Below are 18,392 nucleotides of genomic sequence, written 5' to 3' on the forward strand. Positions count from 1 at the left end.
AGGACGTGGCGGGTGGTGCCATTCTCCCTCTCCTGCTCCGGGCCACGGTATACCCTCGCTATTTCTTGTGTGAAGAATTGCAATTGAGCTGCCAAATAGTAGAGCTCAAAATCTGGGACCGCCAGTCCACCCTCATCCTTCGGGCGGGTCAGTGTCGCCAGTGCAATTCTACGTCTGCCCGTTCCCCATAAAAAGGACACTATCGTCGATCTTAGTCGTCTGAAGATTACTCCAGGTATCCACACGGGGAGGGTTCGAAAGAAATATAATAATCGCGGTAGGGCTACCATTTTTAGAAGTGCAACCCGGCCCGCCATCGAGAGGGGCAAGGTGGCCCAGAAGGACATACTACTCTGCAATGTGCGGATACAGCGACCTACATTACCGTCTAGGAGGTCCGCAGGTTCGTGGTAGATATGCACTCCTAGGTAGCTCAGGCAGTCGGGCTCCCATCTAAGTTTCGGGTGGAGTGTGGGGGCGCTCCTCCCCCCTCCTTAGAGGGAAGAGGCAGGTTTTTGTCCAGTTAACCCGCAGTCCTGATATATCGCCGAAGCGCGCTAGCAGTCTCTCTGCGCCCTCCACAGCTTCCTCTGCGTTGTCTAAGAAAAGGAGGAGGTCGTCTGCATATAGGGAAATGTAGTGGTGGGCCCCTCTGAAGATCAACCTGTTGTAATGTTCACCCCGCCTAGCCATTGCTGCTAGAGGTTCCACTGCAAGCACAAACAGCAGGGGAGAAAGTGCACACCCCTGTCTGGTAGCTCGATTCACTTCATATTGATCCGATAGTAAGGGTCCGACCCTCACCCTAGCCTTCGCTGAAGAGTAAAGCACCTTCGTCCATCCTATATATCCTTCACCCAGGCCAAAACCCTGCATCACCCTATATAGGTAGTCCCATTCCAGGCTATCGAAGGCCTTCTCTATGTCAACCGCCAATACTAGGGGGGCCTTCGCGCCCGGCGGTGGGTCATCTACTAGCCTGAGCAGCCTACGGATGTTGTGTGTCGTGTTCCTTGTGGGTATAAAACCTGATTGATCCTTATAGACCAGGTCTTGCATATGGGTCAACAGTCTGGTGGCCAGTACTGTGCTCAAGATTTTGTAGTCTGTCGTTAACATAGATAACGGCCTATAGGATGCAGGGTCTGTGCTTTCCCTTCGCGGTTTTAATAAAGGGATCATTATGGCTTCGCGCATTGATTGGGGAAGTCTGCCCTCCTCCCTGGCTTCATTATAGATTACCTGAAGTCTCGGGGTCAGTTGATCTAGGTATCTCCCGTAGAATTCAATGGGCAACCCGTCCATCCCTGGCGTTTTGTTACGCGCCATACGCGTTATCGCTCCTCTTATTTCTGCCAAGTCTATCGGGCCGCCTAGGGCGTCAGCCTGTTCTCGCTCTAGTTGTGGTAGCTGCAGATCGCTCAGGAAAGCCTCTATTGCCTCAGTCTGGTTCCCCAATTCAGTTCTATACAACCTCTCATAATATGACCTGAAACCGTCCAAAATTTCTGACTGCGTGTCATGGGTGTCGCCACCATTCCCCTGCAGGGACAAAATCGGTTGACTACTCCTATTGGGGTTCGCTAGCCAGGCCAAGAGTGTTCCAGTTTTGTCCCCCTCAGCAAGAGTCTTCGTTAAGTATGTTTTATAGTCGAAGCTACGAAGGCGCTCCACCTCTATGGCCACTGCCTCCCGCGCCTCACTTACTCTCCCCTGTAAGTCAGGGCGGTTTGGGCGTTCTAGTTCTGCCTCCCTCAATTTACGCTCAGCCTTATCTAAGTCTTCCACCAATGATCTGCGAGCTCCTGCAAATTTCCCTATGCAGTGTCCTCTTACTACTATGTTAAATGCATCCCATTCCACTGCTCTGGAGGAAGCGGTACCCTCGTTCTCTGCAAAGTATTGAGTAATCCGATCCTCCAGCTCTACGCGGAAGGGTGGGTCATCCAGCGTGTCCGGTCGTAGCCGCCACGTCGGAATCTTTGAGGGTTCATTCATCCAGTTCAGTGTCAGGAGTATAGGGTTATGGTCAGATATCGTGCGTGCTAAGTATTCAGTCCGGGCCACCGCCGGAAGTACTGTTTGAGAGCAGAGGAAGGTATCAAGGCGGACATGGAGGTCATGTAGGCTAGAGTAGAATGAGTAATCCCGCTCTGTCGGATGTTGTGTGCGCCAGCTGTCTGTCAGGTCCCACTTTCCCTGCCATTCCGTTCTGCACTTTGCCAACCGGTGCACTGGGGATGTGTGTAGTGGTGGGTGTGATCTATCTAGCGTAGTATTTTCTATTGAGTTAAAGTCCCCCCCCATCAGTACAGGACCTGTGAAGTAGCTGGCTAGTGCTCTGGAAAGCTTTGCGAAATATGTCGCCTGATCTATATTCGGCGCATAGATGCTACTGAGCACTATGTGTCGGCCTCTAAGCAGTCCCTCAACCGCCACATATCTCCCATATGGGTCTTCTGTGTGCCTAGTGACTTGGAAAGGGAATCTGTATGTTTTCAACATGTATGCTTACCTTTATTTTTTTATTTCTTTTGAAAAATAATAAATAAAGTTTCAAAAAAAATTTTGGAAATTGTCAAAAGAAAGTATGGATTTATTTGACAATCCAGAGGGACCATGGGTCAAAGTAGCTGTTGATTTTGAAGGCCCTTTTCAAATGTTAGATGAGAACAGGAGATCCTTAATTGCATTATCTGGTTATTATTCAAAAATAATTCATTATGAGTTTGTTATTCAGCCTACTACTGATGCTGTTATTGCATGTTGTTTGGATAAAATATTTACCAATGACGGTGTATCCAAAATTTTGTTTGTATCACGTAAAAAAACAAATTTTTGGAATGACTGTGGAATTGTACATGAAAGAACACCTTTATACAATCCTTCATCTAAAATGATTTAGTAGGAAGGACCAACAGGCTTATGAAAGAATGCATTCAATTGGCCAAGTTTTTGAGGGATAAGGTTTATAGTTACCACAATACACCACATACAGTAACTGGTCATTCTCTTTTTTATTTATTGAGAAGAAGGGTAGGTCCAACTGCCATTATGCTAAATTTCAGTTGTTCTGAAACACGAACAAGCGTACAAGAAACTGATGACAATAAAAATTAAAGGTCAAAAAGAAAATATGGTAGACACAAATGAAGAGAAAAAGTTACTTTGATCAGGTTCACAAAACTAAGGATATAGGGCCTCATTTACAAGAAAGTGCCGCACCACCGCAAGCCCTTTGGCTGCGCCACGCTGCGACACGTTCAACAGACAGGGATGCGTCATATGTGCAAGGATATGATGGGTCCCTCTGCTCTCCCCTACTCTGGCGCACAATTTGCTGTCATGAGCCGACGCAGGCACCCTTGCACCATAGTGCAAGCATACCTGCGTCAGGGAGATGATTGTTTATGTGCAGGAAGGTGTTCCTTACTGCACATAAACAATCTGAAATGGCGTTTTTCAACTTTTATGTGTGCAGCATTAGCAGACATAGAACTTGTAAATCTTCAGTTTGTTAACGATTGTTATTTACAGGAAGGGAAACCTTCCTGCACATATACAATCACCAAAGATGATTTCCTTGTTCTATGTGTGCTGCAGAATGCAGCACGCATAGAAAGAGGAAAAAACTAGGGGAAATTAATACATTTCTCCTTGTTGCGCCTCCCTATGCCTCCTCTGGGGAGTCGTACCATTCAGGCGCATTTCCAGGTTTATGATTTCTCGTAAACCTGGAAAGGTATCAGGTTCTATGGGTGTTGAATGGGAACACTCACAGCAACACCTATGGAACGCCCCTTACATGCTGCGTTTAATGAGGCCATATTTACAAGGACAGGAAAAGCCACACAGGGTGGCTGTTCCTGTCCTTGTAAATATGGTGCAGCAAAATGCGCTGCCGCGCGTCAAAAAAAGTAACTCACCAGCGGTGCAAGTGGCTTGTAAATAAGCCCCAAACAATTTTATTTAAGGAGAGTCTAATTACACTTCACCTGTTCAAGTTGTGAGGGTTGCTAAAAGTTCATTACTATTGAAAGATAAATGATGGTGGAACAACTGTGCAGTAATTTTACTAAAGCAGGACAAGAATTATAATTTGATAATAAAAAGGATCCTTACATGCTGAATATGATTTTTATGATTTTCCAGGAAATTAATACAACATTGTGACACGCAAGGAGTTGATGAATGAAAATGTTGATTTATCTAATAATACAAGTGAATATGGTAGCACAGAATCTCAAGCATGTAATGCTAATCCAAGTGAAATGTTTAAATGTACAGATTTCACAAGTACAAACGCTAATAGTTCAAGTTCAATGAGTAGAAGAAGACAAGTGTGTGTGCCAAGGAAATATTCTGATTTTATTCTGTATTAATAATCATATTTTTTGTGTTGGCAAAAGACAGATGGTACATACTCATAGTAGGTAAGATTCTAAAAAATGTCACTATTTAATATCAGATAGAATGTTGGCAATTTATAAGGCACATAAAGCAGAATGTTGGAGTGTCTTTGGGATCAGGTTAACTTGCAGAGAGTGGTTTTCTCCCATCTTACCTGTGAGCATTAATAATCCCTTGTGTGTTGCGGGCGGCGTGGATCCATCTTCCACCACGTTGACGTGTGTGGAAGCATTGGCGCTCCTCCCGTATGCACCAGGGATGGCAGTGGGGGCAGTTCTGCAGCCACCCCGACCCCTCGCGCGACAATCTAAAGATGTCAGTACAGGGAAGTGTTTTGGCTGTTTTCTGTCCCCACCCCTTGGGGCAGATCCGCCATTTTTGTCTGATCTGCCCCCAAGGGGGGCAGAAAACCACTAGATGCCAGGGAATACTTTTCAGTGTATGTGTGAAATGGAGTTTGACTGATGGTCTGTGTGTACTAGTGTTTGGCTGGCAGTGTGTGTACTGCCATTTGGCTGGCAGTGTGTGTGGGCTGGCGCTTCGCTGACGGTGTGTTTGAACTGGGAATTTTACTGGCAGTGTGTGTGAAATGGCTTCTGGCTGGCTATGTGTGTGGATGGCGTTTGGATGGGGGTGTCTGTTAAATGGTGTTTGTCTGAGTTAAGGGTCACTCCCTTCTAGGATGTAAATTTCTTGCCTTTGGATTGTGCCATCCTTGGGGGCAGATCAGACAATTGTGATGCTGATCTGCCCCCAAGGGCAGATTTCATAGTGTTTTATGATGGTAACAGTTTTATTTCTTGTCATTTTAAAGTTTTATTTCTCCTTTTTATTCTAGTGCAAAGTTTTTGATTTCCTTGATGGTGGCTCCTGCTTGCGGGTTCGGCACAGGTAGATCTCCTGTTTGTGTAGCTGCATGTGTTTGGTAAAAAACTTTTTTGTACTGCTTACTTCAAACAATTATCATTGCCCTGCATAAATGTGTTTTTTTGTTCAAATCTGTTTTTATTGTGAACACAGCGATAAGCCTACAACCCCTTTCCGGGGCCGGCCGCGCATGGAAGAGCCAGTGGGTAGAACTAAACAGGGGAGATGGAGTTATTAACACAGCGCCCTGCCTACAACCCCCGGAGGGGGGGGCCGGCCGCGTGGCTTAGGGGAGAGCAGAGCAAGAGGTGGCCATGAGCTGGCAATGCGCCGTTGTGTGGGGTAGGCACGTATGTGAGGAATAGCAATGGTGTCACATTTTCAACAGGCCCAACAGGGACCTAACTGCCCCAGAGAGGGGTGGAAGCCAGAGTGGCAAGTAGGAAGGAAGTAAAGTCAGGAAAGGAGCTAGCAGTGACAAGGTGAAGTGGAGGTAGAGGGGCGCACCCGTGGCAACAAACAGGGAGTGCAGAGCACAAAGCGGCGTTGGGGTTAGCGGTTAAGAGTCTAGTCTGCTGGGGTCAGCAGGGATGAGGGCGTCCTCGAACAATTGCAGAGCGCGGAGCCTGGGAGGCATGTATCGGGCATAGCTAATCGAGCACAAGTGGCGCACTAGGGGTTCCCACACTGCCTTGAAGCGCACCCCCCTGAATTGTATCCGCGCTGTGAGTAGTTCCATAGTCAGGATCTGCCAGAGGCGCACGAACCAGGATGCTATCGGCGGCGCCTCTGTTCGCTTCCAGTACAGGGCAATGAGCTGTTTGGCAGCACCTAGCATGTGGAGGGTGAGGATCCAGTCGCTGCGCGTGAGGGCCCTAAGTGTGGGGGGTCGGATGCCCAGTAGGAGTGTGCAAATCTCTTCAGGGAGGGGGAAACCCAACACCTTCTTGATGTGACTGAGGACCTCCTTCCAAAAGACAGCTAGGGTAGGGCAGGACCACCAGATGTGTACGAAGTCGCCAGTCGCAGTTCCACACCTCCAGCACAACGGCGAGGTAGTGGGGAACATTTTGCTGAGTCGCAGGGGGGTGTAGTACCATTGCGTCAGCATTTTGTATGCGTTTTCCCTTTGCGGGATGCTGCGGTAGGTTTTGGGGATGTCGTTCCAGAGCCGAGTCCATTGAGAGGGCGTGATGTCAGCGCCTGTCGCCGACTGCCACTGTTTCTGATAGGGGTGTACAGGTGGGGCGGTGGGGTGTTGCAAGATGTTGTAGATCTGGGAGATGAGCCGTTTCAGCCCCCCGAGGGATCGTGCCAACTTCTCAAAGGGGGTATACGTCCTAGTAGCAGCTTGGTACATGTCCTCCCCTGAGGTCCAGTGGCGCAGCTGCGTGTACTGTAAGTGGGCGGTGGGGGGGAGCCTGAATTCCTCCTTGCAGTCTAGCCATGTTTTAGGCGATCCGCCAAGAAAAAGGTCTCCTGCAACTCTGCAGTCGCCTTGCGTCCAGCTCTCAAAAGCTCGGGTCCGGGCGGCTGGAGGGAAGTGCGGGTTACCCGCAATGGGAGTATGCGGAGAGGGAAACGTGGTGAGACCCTTGGCCACTGCCACCCTGTCCCATATCTCAAGAACCGTCCTCGTGGGGACCGCAAGATATGCACTTCTGGAACGCGCCACTCGCGGCAACCAAGGCAGGTCCCATATGGTGCGCCCCGTGACCGATCGGTCCATGTGGAACCAGTGCTTGTCGCTTTCGCGTGCACCCCATTCGATCACGTACCGGAGGTGCGATGCCCAATAGTAGTGGAGGAGATTCGGGCAGGCAAGACCGCCCCTGTCTCTCGGTTCCATCAGGACTTTCTGCGAGAACCGGGGTCTTTTGCCCCCCCATATGAAGGACGTAAGGTCGCGTTGAAGGTTTCTGATGCAGTGAATCGGGATCGGGGTGGGGAGGCACTGGAAAACATACAGAATGCGGGGAAGGATGGACATCTTGACAGCGTTGAGCCGCCCCAGCCAGGAGACCATCAAGGGTTTCCATTTGCGCAGGTCAGCCAGGACTTCCTTGCGGCAAGAGGCCCAATTCCTCGAGGACCACGAGTCAAGATGGGGCGCGAGATCCAGGCCCAGGTACTGAATATGGCTGTCCGCCCAGCGATAGGGCGTGACCCCCTGCAGGAAAGAGATCTCCTCGTCGGGGACGGTGAGGTTAAGCGCCCAGGACTTGGCATGGTTGATTTTAAGGCCGGACGCCTGTTCAAACAGGGAAAGGGCTTCGTGCACCGCGGGGAAGGAGACCCGAGGGTTCGTGAGGGTAAGAATCAGGTCGTCGGCGAAGAGTGCTACCTTATTGGTGCGCCCTCCGAGGGGGACACCATGAATATCAGGGGTACGCCTAATCAGCTCCGCCAGCGGCTCAACCGCAAGGGATAAATGTGTTTTTTAAATGGTGTAATAATTGCAGCATATTTAGATTCTGTTCTGTTGTGTGTCAAATTCTCTTTGGATTTCTGCACGATGTGTATTGGTTTGTCTTGTGTGTAATTTTCTTTTGTTTCTTCTTTCTAGAGGGATATCGTTGGTGCTTGCTGTGTCTGTACAGAGTAGGTGCAGGTGATCCTCAGTCTAGCTGTCTCTGGCAAGTGAGTGATATTGTTTCTGAGTATATAGGTCTTTGTGTGCTTTTTATTGATTTACTTTTTCTTCCATATTTACTACATGCCAGTAATTTTACTTTGTCTGATAGAGCCACAACTTGTTTATTACTTATTTTACACAGTGTTGGTTATTGTTGGCTTATTTGTTGTGTTACTTTTATTAGCAAGGATTGTGCCTAACTGCAGGTTGACCACTCAGCAAGTTGTTGGTTTTCTTTTCCAATCTGCCTCTGACCATGGGTCTGAGACTGACTCTGCATCTGAAGCATAGGACAAAGTCCAAGATTCTGCAGGGAATCTTCTGTCCAAGAGGAATCATCTGATGATGAAGCCACTATCAGTGAGTAGGAAGTGCCTCTTTTAGATGAGGACACTAATATGCCGTAAGACGAATCTGGATTGCAGCCTGGGTTTGGAACGCTTCCCATTGGAAGGGCTGAACTGTGGATTGCTCCAAACATGGTTCAGCCTGTGTTGCCTGACTTTAGTGGTGTTGCAGGGTGTAGAGTAAATACTGAAAACTTTTTGCCTATACATTATTTTCAGTTAATTGTGGACAATGTCTTTTTGGATGAGATTGTTGACCAGACTCATTTGTATGCTGAACAGTATTTGAGTGACAACAGTGCCGACTTAAGCCCCACTGTAGAGCTGTACGGTGACTCCCACAAATCTGGATGAGGTGAAGAGGTTCTGGGGTTTACCTTTGTTGATGGGATTGATAGGGAAGCCATCCCGGTCTTCATATTGGTCCACTTGTCCCTTGATGGCAACAGCTATATTTCCTGCAAGCATGAGTCGTGATTGGCATTTGCTTCTGCTTTGAATGTTGCATTTTGTTTATAATAGTTCAGCATTGCCACAGGATCACCATGATTGTGACCTGCCCTTCAAGATATGGCCTGCCTTTGATCATTTTGTGGATTGCTTTTCAGAGATCTATGTTCCAGGGAAGGAAATAGCTGTATATGTGGCCCTGTTTAAGGGCGATTTGTTTTTTAGGTAGTACGTTCCTAGCTGAGGGCACATTATGGAATTAAGAAGTATATGCTGTCTGAGAGCAGTACTGGATATGTCCATAATTTCAGGGTGTACACTTTTGGAGTCAGTGAGAAAATTGTGTGGGAACTTGCTAGAGGACCTTACAACAAAGTTCACCATTTAGACTTAGGTAACTTCTACACTGGTGGGCAATTGATCAGGGAATTGTTCAAAGTGGACCTGTTACATGTGGCACAATCTGCTCTAACTGTAAAGAGTTTGTATGTATAAAACTTCAGAGGGGACAGTGCAGTGCATTGTGTAGCGATGAACCTACAGCTGTGAAACTTTCAGACAGGAGAGATGTCCACATGCTGACAATCATTCATGATGAAAGTACTTCAACTGCGACTGTTTGGGGTCAGATTGCTAAAGTGAGCAAACCTGTGTGTATTTTAGACTACAATATGCATGTGGGTGGTGTAGATGGAGTAGATTAGAAGCTGGAGCTTTATAGTGCTGTTTGTAAGTCAAGAATTTGGTATAAGAGGTTGACTGTCCATTTCTTTCATTTGGCAGCCTTCAATGCTTTTGCTGTATCCAAGGATTCTTCTCCAGATTCAAAGATGACTTTTGTTCATTTACAACAGTCTATATAAGAGGCAGCCTTGTTGTAGTGGAGCAGGCAAGTGTTCCTAGAGTTGGAGTGCTGAAGGGCATGGTTAGATTGGAAGATCGCCACTTACCTCATTACATTCCACCCACACCCAAAAACAACTTTCCCTGTAGGAGATGTATAGTCTGTGTCTGAAGAGGATTGCGAAAGGCGAGTTGTATGTACTGCCCCGAGTGTCCTTCTAATCCTAGGCTATGTTTTACAACATAACACACGCAAGTATTGGGAGCAACCGTGATTGTAAAAGTGAACTGATTGGTCTGTATCGGTTTATATTTTTGTTAAATTTCACTGGTGGCCTTTGTTTGATGTATTTAGTTAGGGGTCCTGCAGATGGCGGTTTACTTTTGCCCATACGCCACATTGCTGTCCCTGGGGGTGGTACTTTGTCCACAAGGCTGCACAAGAGAGGGGAGGGGCCACAATCTCGGACACGCTCATTAGCGCCAGAATCATTTTGCAGAGCGGATGCTGCAGATGGCGGTTTTCTTTTGCCTATCTGCCTGCCTTTTGCTTTTGCCTGAAGCTGGGATGGGACTTCATCCCCCAGCCTGCACAAGGGAGAGAAGAGGCTACAAGCCCTGATACACTGTTAAGCATTAGAGTCATCCTGCAGAGCGAGTGCTGCAGATGGCAGTTTCCTTTTGCCCACACGCAACATTGCTCTCCCCGGAGCTGGGGTGGCACTTCATCTCCCAGCCTGCACAAGGGAGAGAAGAGGCCACAAGCCCTGATGCACTCTTAAGCATCAGAGTCATCCTAAAGTGCGAGTCCTGCAGATGGCAGTTCTTGCCCACACGCCGCATTGCTCTCCATGGAGCTGGGGTGGGACTTCATCTCCCAGCCTGGGGAGAGGAAGAGCCACAAGCCCTAACGCGCTTTTAAGCACCAGAGTTGTCTCTCAGCGTGGGTCCTGCAGGCAGTGGTTTCCTTTTGCTTGCATGCCGCATTGCTGTCCATGGAGTTGGGGTGGGACTTTGTCCACCAGCCTGCACAGGGGATAGGAGGGGCCACAAGCCCTGATGCGCTGCTAAGCACCAGAGTCATCCTGCAGCACGGGTCCTCCCGACGTTGGTTTTCTTTAGCCCGCACATTACATTGCTGTCTCTGGAGTAGGGATGGGACTTTGTCTCCCAGCCTGCACAAGGGAGAGGGGCCCACAATCCCTGATGCACTCTTAAGCGTCAGAGTCATCCTGCAGACGGCGGTTTCCTTTTGCCCACACGCCACAGTGCTCTGCCTGGAGCTGGGGTGGGACTTCATCTCCTGGCCAGCACAGGGGAGAGTAGGGGCCCAAGCCCTGATATGCTTTTAATTGCCAGAGTCACCCTCTAGGATGGGGACGCCCGGGCAAAGACTGGGCCAAGACGGGCCCATCTTATTAGATAGAAAGAGGTAGGGTCATACCTCTGACATATACTGCTCTGGACTCCTTGGCTGAACTGTCAGTTGGCTTGAACTATCGTGGTACAAGAGCTGCCTTGTTAACACTCCCCGTTACAATGGGAAAAGGGAAGGCAAGAACGAGACCTCAGGAGTGGTTAAGACTGCCAAAAAAGCAGCCCCAAATGCAGCTAAAAATTGGAAGATCGATGATACTGACAATTTTATGGAAGTGATGGAAACACTTTTGAATAAAGGGAATGTGGCTAACTTTTCTGAGTTGGGCCCAAAAGTACCAGATATTTGTTTTGAAAAAGAACATTTCTGCATTATCCGATATAAGGAAATCATTGCCAGCACCAACTGTTTTGCAGTCCTGTGTGGTGTGGACTCTACACAAAAAGAGGATGCTGGTGTCAGGTCCTGCTTACTTGACCCAGTTTTGCAAAACAATTTTCCAGCAAGGGATGTGGGTTGGGATGTATCGGGAGTGGTAATTGCCCCAGAGATTGAATGGTCAAATCAATATAGTCCGTTACTATCAATAAGGAACGAGAATGGTAATGTGTGTAGGCGTGTTCAACAAAGGGATCGGATATGGGTTCAATGGTTATAAAGTATGTACTGGCTGTATTTGCCAGAATTAATCAAATCAACTAAAGGATACCATTAAGCAATTGGTGAATGAACTATCTCAAATGAGAGAACAAACTTGAACGCTTATAGTAAAAGCTGAAATATTGCAATCATTAGGAAAATGAGGTGAGGCAGCTAGTTGTCAGAGATCTGAGAAGGGACAAGCTGTAAATAAGATTGACGATGCTGGAATAAATATAGATGGGAACACCAAGTTACAACAGGGCGACCAAGGGCTATGAATGCAACATTGTCAAGATCAGATGTCATTACCACCAGGAAATGATTATTCATGAATAAGGAATAGGGAGCTCAACTCAAGCATTCCCACACAGGTTAATGTAGACTTTTAGATGTTTAACCCACCTATATTTCCTGATTTGAGGATCAACCATTGGAACGAAATGTCAACATCACATATAATTGATAAATGAGGTGGGTGGGGACCAAGGAATACTTAGGATGGAATACTAACAATATGAGAAATCTAACCCAAATGGGACTCAAGGGACCACAAAGAGGGTCTGGCAGTGAAATATGTATGGTAAATATTCCTAGAATATCAACCAGAGCTAGAGAGAACAGTGACACTCTGATCAACAAAGTCACACATTGGATCAGGTAGGTTAGACACTGGCGATCAATTATTAGACCAGATATTCTAACTGCGAGGCAATGTCATTACAATGATGTTTATAATTATAATACTCTAGAACTAGCTGATGATAAACTTGGGGCTAGATTGGTGAATTTGGATCACCCTACAAGAAAAGAGCAGTCTACAAAACCGTAGTGATAATAGGTCCTGGACTCACCAGCTACAAATTGCTCAAGTGGGGAGGGGGGGTTCTGATTGGAATGTTGTGAGAATTGAATCCAGAGAGAGGGTTTGACGGGACAAGGGATTGTCACCCCTGAATCCTAACTCTAATTCGGGGGATGAAGGCTCAAGTTTGTGTGCCTCTGAATGCTAAGAGCCAAATATCAACCCAAATGTGATCAGTGATGGGGGTGGGGTGGGGGCAATCCCTAGTAACTCCAGGATCCAGGGTAATAGAGAATAATCACAAGTTGTAGATCATTTCTTGGAATGTAGCAGATCTGAAGGCCAAATTAAGTAGTATGGAATGGGGTAACTTTTTTGATGCCTTTCATATTTGTCCCCTACTGGAGACGTGGGCTACTACGGCGTTCCATACAATGGGGTTTTCGAACTAAAGCATCTTCCTCCTCAGCAGGGCATACATTTGGAGGTCTTTTTATTTAGGTAAGAACATCTATGAATTGTGCTATAAAAAAGCTTGATATCAGATTAACTGATTTATTAGGCTTGCGACTCGCATTAAATAATTGGAATCAGTCAACCATTTTGATTAATATTTACAACAGGTTTCACTCACACAATCAGGGCTCGTCTACATTGCTTGCCCTAGATAACTATCTGGATCGGCCTGAGAGGGCAAGTTACTTCTTTTTTTGCAGGCAATTTAACACAACATTTGAGCTTTTGAAGTAAGGGGAACTCCCAGTTTGAATAATACTTGCTTTGTTAGGAATACTAAAGTAGAAATGCAGGTTGCCTCCCTTACACTTAAGTTTGGCCTTCGTACATGAAATGGTTGCACTCCATTTGATAAAGGTATGAGTCATACATTAAAAAAGGCACATAGTAAAACTAGAATTGACTATGTTCTTTTGGATGTGTCTCTGTGGCCCCATTTGAGGGATATATGGCTGTAATTGAAAGGCTAGACAGTGATCACAATGCCTAGTACTTGATTTGGTTCAAATGCCTATCTTTCCCTGTGACCAAATAGAGCATAAATTTCATATCCTTATCTTACATAATAATTATAGGAGGAGGGTGAAGTTGCCTGTGATTGAGAGTAATGAAGAAATGTTATCCCAGAGCTATACAATTATAATGCATACATGAATTGACATTGAAAAGTACGGATATGAGACTCAAGCAATTGTAGGTACTTTAACTGAATCAATAGAAAAGATTAAAACGTTTTTGAAAGGGAGGGGGAGAGTATGGCAATCAGTACTAATAGTGCAATATGGTATAATCAACAAAGTAAGGCAATGAGGAAAGATCTAATGGGTGCTATTAAAAATGTCTGCAGGGGAACAATAGTTGAGAAGAGGAAAAAAATACATAATGGCCCAATTAGAAGCTATGGTAAGAGAGGCTGTGGAGATACTTGACCAAGGCAGCACTCCTAAAGGATAGCAGGGAGATTTGGCATCTGATATCTAAAGGAACAACCCACCAGGTTAAGTAATAAGACTCCATACTCAGCCACTCACTTGGGTCAATTACTTTATGTTGGGTTTAGGAATAGCCAAACTCCCCGGGAGCGAAGATAAATACCCCTAACTTCCACAAAGCGGCCCCCAGAGTGGTCTGTGAAATACACACTCTAGGAACTGCTCTCCAAAAGTATGGGGGAATTAAAACCAAGGAGTGTCCACCACTCTCCCCATACGTTGGGCGAAATGGAGATGATGAAATTAGGTCAGCCAGGAACGGATACTGTAAAGGAAAGACAATAACACAATATTCTATATATACTCTTACTCTTTTTATACATTGATATGCGTTCAGAGTCGTTTCACTTACCCCACGTCTTTCACAATGCCACGTTATATATGAGTCTCAGCAGCAGATCCACAGTAGAGACTTGACAGTGGGCAAAGTGATAACCGGGAAACAATAAAGTATCCCAAAAACAAATGTGCTGCTTTTTTGGGGGCATTCATACAAAAAGAACTGTGGTGGGAGATAACAACAACTCAGGAGTGCCACCAACAAAGAGAAAGTAATAGAGGAATTCCTGATACTACTAAATGGATATAAAGGGAAGGGAATAATGATGGCCAATAGACCAGGGGTAGGATTTGAGGTGTTCCGACCGGCTCTATCGAACGGGATAGAGCGGAGCAGACACACACTAAAGAGGTGTACCGTCCAGCTCCGAAATGACCAACGGGGCGGAACAGCAACACACTCAGGTAAGGGTTAAGAGGAGAGATGTCCGGCTCCAGAGGGAAGAATAAAGCGGAACAACTCTAACTCTCGAGACAAGTAGCCAATAATAAGGACTCAAGCAAGGATTAATAGCACTCGCTACGAACATGTAAGGCAGCCCAAAAAGATAAAGGTTGCAGCGAGTGAGAAAGTGCTGCCAAACCCAAATACAGAACACCAGACCGGGAAAGCTTCAGGGAGAGGCGACCGCTGAATTCAGAATCGGGCAAGAGGCACAGGCGAGGAGACACTAAATGCCACTCGAGAAACACAGAAGTAGGAGGGGGCGTGGTCACGGACTAAGTCAGTAAGCCAAGTGTCGGCTTACGTGAGAGGCGTCAAATTGCCGACACCTTGAAAGCGATCTCGACGCTGAACACAGCTCAATGTCTCCTACTTTGCCCTTCTCCCTAAGCCCCAACAGTATCCCCCCGCAAAGGCCTCCTCACAGGGCATGGTTTAGAGGGATGGAGGGCATGAAATCTCTTAACCAATTTAGGAGCATGAATGTTGTCTGCTGGCTCCCAGAACCTGTCCTCAGGAGGATAACCAACCCAATCTATGAGATATTGGATCTTGCCTCTGTATCTTCTGGAGTCCAATACCTTTTGTACTTCATATTCTTCTTCACCATCAATTAGTACTGGGGCGGAGGGATTTCAGGTTGTAGGGGAGGTGTATATTTCTTAATCAGGGAACAATGAAAAACAGGGTGTATCTTCATTTGTGGAGGTAGTTGTAATTTTAGTTTCACAGGAGTAACAATCTTTTGAATTGGAAAAGGACCTATGAAGCGGGGCTGTAACTTTTTTGGACCTTCTAACTTCAGATTTCTTGTAGACAACCACACTTTCTCTCCTACCATGAATGTGGGTTCTACCTTTCTGTGTTTATCTGCTTGTCTTTTAATGGTTTCTTTGGCTATATTCAGTTCTGTTTTAGCTGCTTCCCAGACTTTTTTAAAGTTCTTATGATGATCTTTAAGGGCCGGAAGTTTGTCTAATTCTGTGGGAACATGGATGGGTAACATCCGAGGATGATGTGCGTAGTTAAAAAAAAAAGGAGACATTTTGGTGGAGGAGTGTGTGGTGTTATTGTATGCAAATTCTGCCAAGGGAAGAACCTGTACCCAAGTAGTGGAAAGATTAGTTAACAGACATCTTAAATATAGCTCTAGTGTTTGATTAGTCCTTTCGGTCTGTCCATCTGTCTGGGGATGGTATGCTGTTGACAGACGGTGGTTAATCCCGAGGTTTGCAAAGATGCCCTGCCAGAATTTGGAAACAAATTGAGGTCCCCTATCTGAAATAATAACAGAAGGCAACCCGTGTAATCGCACGATTTGATCTAGGAAAATCTGGACCAATTCCCTAGAAGAGGGAATCTTTTTTAGAGGGACAAAATGGGCCATTTTGGATAACATGTCTACCATTACATAAATAGTGTTAAACCCTTGACAACGCGGCAGTTCTGTGATAAAGTCCATACTAATGGAATGCGATGGTGTCGGGGGAATGGCTATAGTTCTCAATAGACCTGTAGGTGCACAATGGGATGCTTTTTGTCTCGCACAAGTAGAACATGCTTGAACGACTTTTTTTATGTCTTGTGTGATGTTTTCCCACCAAAACCAACGTTTGCAAGTGTCAAGGGACCGACACCGCCCTCCTGGCCGTGACAGAGGAGACTAGATCCATCTTGGACGCAGGGGGATCAGTGGCAGTGATCCTACTGGACCTGAGCGCTGCCTTTGACACGGTGGACCATACCATCCTCCTCCACCGTCTCCACAAAACTGGAATCACTGGCACCGCCCTGGCCTGGTTAAAATCGTTCCTGGAGAATAGGACCTTCCAAGTGGCCGATAGTCACGGCCATTCCAAAGCTCTTCCCCTTCAATGTGGGGTTCCCCAGGGATCATCCCTGAGCCCCACACTTTTTAATGTTTACATGGCTCCTTTAGACGACATAGCCTCACCATTCAGCATAAAGGTGGTCATGTACGCCGACGACACCCAACTAGTCGTCTCCATCAATCAAGCCGACCAGTCCATGGAGAATCTAGCCTCCTGCCTGTATAATATATCCAAATGGACGGGCGACTCTCGACTAAAACTCAATGGTGAGAAATCTGAGATTATGCTCCTAGGCGACCCGCACAAACACCCCAAGTCCCTTGCCTGGCCACCCAGCATGGGCTGCCCCCCGGCACCAAAAAAGGAAATCAAGAGCTTAGGCTTCTGGCTCGACCAGGATCTCAGCTTCAGATCCCAAGCGAGAAAGACAGCCGGCACTTGCTTTGGGCTCATGCAAACTGCCCGGAAGATCCTCCCTCTTATCCCCCCCCCAGTCTAGGAAAATTCTCATCCAGGGCCTTATTATTTCTAGATTGGATTATGGAAACGCCCTGTACCTGGGCGCCCCAGTAGCTTTCATCAAAAAAGTTCAGCACGCTCAGAATGCCGCGCCAAGACTCCTCACGGGGACGAAATCCAGATGCTCGGCTAAACCCTCCCTCAAAGTTCTTCACTGGCTCCCCATTCAGGAGCGTATCGCCTTTAAACCCTATGCATATCTCATAAAATCTTACAGGGCAAAGGCCCGCCAATACTAAAACCACTCATCAAACCCCTTAAATCCACCAGACAGCTCAGATCAGACTCCCTTTTCCTTGCCAGCATCCCCGGAATAAGAAGAGCGCGCACGGGTGGGCGCCGCTTTGCATACAACGCTCCTAAGCTCTGGAATAGCCTCCCCCTTAGCATCCGCAAAGAAACCAACTTGCTCTCATTTCGCAGGCTACTGAAGACCTGGATCTTCCCCCAATAATTCCCCTCCAGGAGCACTTCAGGCTGATATTATAGCGCTGGGACGCCCATGGGTAGCTATGCGGTCTAGAAATCCAAATCAAATCAAATCAAAATCTATGGTCTTGGTAATTCCTGGATGACCTGCTAAGGAACTGTTGTGACACCATTCTATTACTTTTAATTGTAAGGATAGATGAGGTACATATAACTTATTATCATGATAATACAATCCCTCTTTAATGGTGTTTAAAGGATTTTGCTGCCATTGCAACGGAGGAATACTTGCATAGTGGGTTCGTAATTCCTCTAGGAAATTTTGAGGGGGATGTTCTTCTGCTCCTATGATCTTATGGGCAGGTATTATAGGATGAGGTTACTCTTGAATCCAAGATGTAGGATACCCCAATCGTGACAGTGCATCAGCTTTTCCATGTTGGGGTCCAGGACGGTAAGTGATCACAAAATCGTATTCACTAAAAAAAGACACCCATCGCATTTGCCTAGGTGTAAGAGCACGTGCGGATCTAAAAAATTGGAGGTTTTTATGATCTGAGTAGATGGTAACTACATGGGGAGAGCCCAATAAATGAAGCCTCCATTCTTGAAATGCCAATTTAATGGCCAATAACTCTCTTTCACCTACTGTGTAATTTTGCTCCGCAGGTAGCAAGGTTTTAGAAAAATAAGCTATGGGGTGTAGTTGTCCGGAACAATTATCTCTTTGAGATAATACTCCTCCCACAGCATATTGGGATGCATCGACTTCTACAAAATATGGCAAGGAATTGTCAGCATGTTTGATAATGGGAGCAGAGGTAAACTTATCTTTTAATGAACAAAATGCTTGTTCTGCTTCCTCGGTCCAATTAAAGGGCACTCCCTTTTTTAATAGTCTGGTTATGGGAGTGATAGTCTCGGAGAAATGGCTGATAAATCTGCG

The sequence above is a fragment of the Lissotriton helveticus genome, chromosome 4_1 (genome assembly GCF_964261635.1).
Source record: "Lissotriton helveticus chromosome 4_1, aLisHel1.1, whole genome shotgun sequence".
Taxonomy (NCBI): domain Eukaryota; kingdom Metazoa; phylum Chordata; class Amphibia; order Caudata; family Salamandridae; genus Lissotriton; species Lissotriton helveticus.